Source organism: Urocampus carinirostris, chromosome 10, assembly GCF_059441175.1.
Source record: "Urocampus carinirostris isolate Australia breed hairy pipefish chromosome 10, RoL_Ucar_1.0, whole genome shotgun sequence".
Lineage (NCBI taxonomy): Eukaryota > Metazoa > Chordata > Actinopteri > Syngnathiformes > Syngnathidae > Urocampus > Urocampus carinirostris.
In genome coordinates, this window is record NC_142358.1 from 15,877,665 (window position 1) to 15,877,941 (window position 277).

Below are 277 nucleotides of genomic sequence, written 5' to 3' on the forward strand. Positions count from 1 at the left end.
AACTGCTCACTTAAGCTTTTATTTTTATCTGTCTTGTCTCGCAACCCGGATGTTAATTTGTTCTCCCACATCACAAACCATAAAAAACAGCATCTTCGCAAGTTGTTTTTCAGATGTTTTAATCCCCAAGAGTATATCATGATGGCAACATTCAGGTTGTTCTTTTAAAAGCCCGCGATCCAATGTCGAGGCACGAGTTGTCATGGTGACCAAGACTTTATCAAGGTCTGGTTAAAATCCCCCCCTCTCGAAACTCCCCAGTTTGGAAACGGCAGCA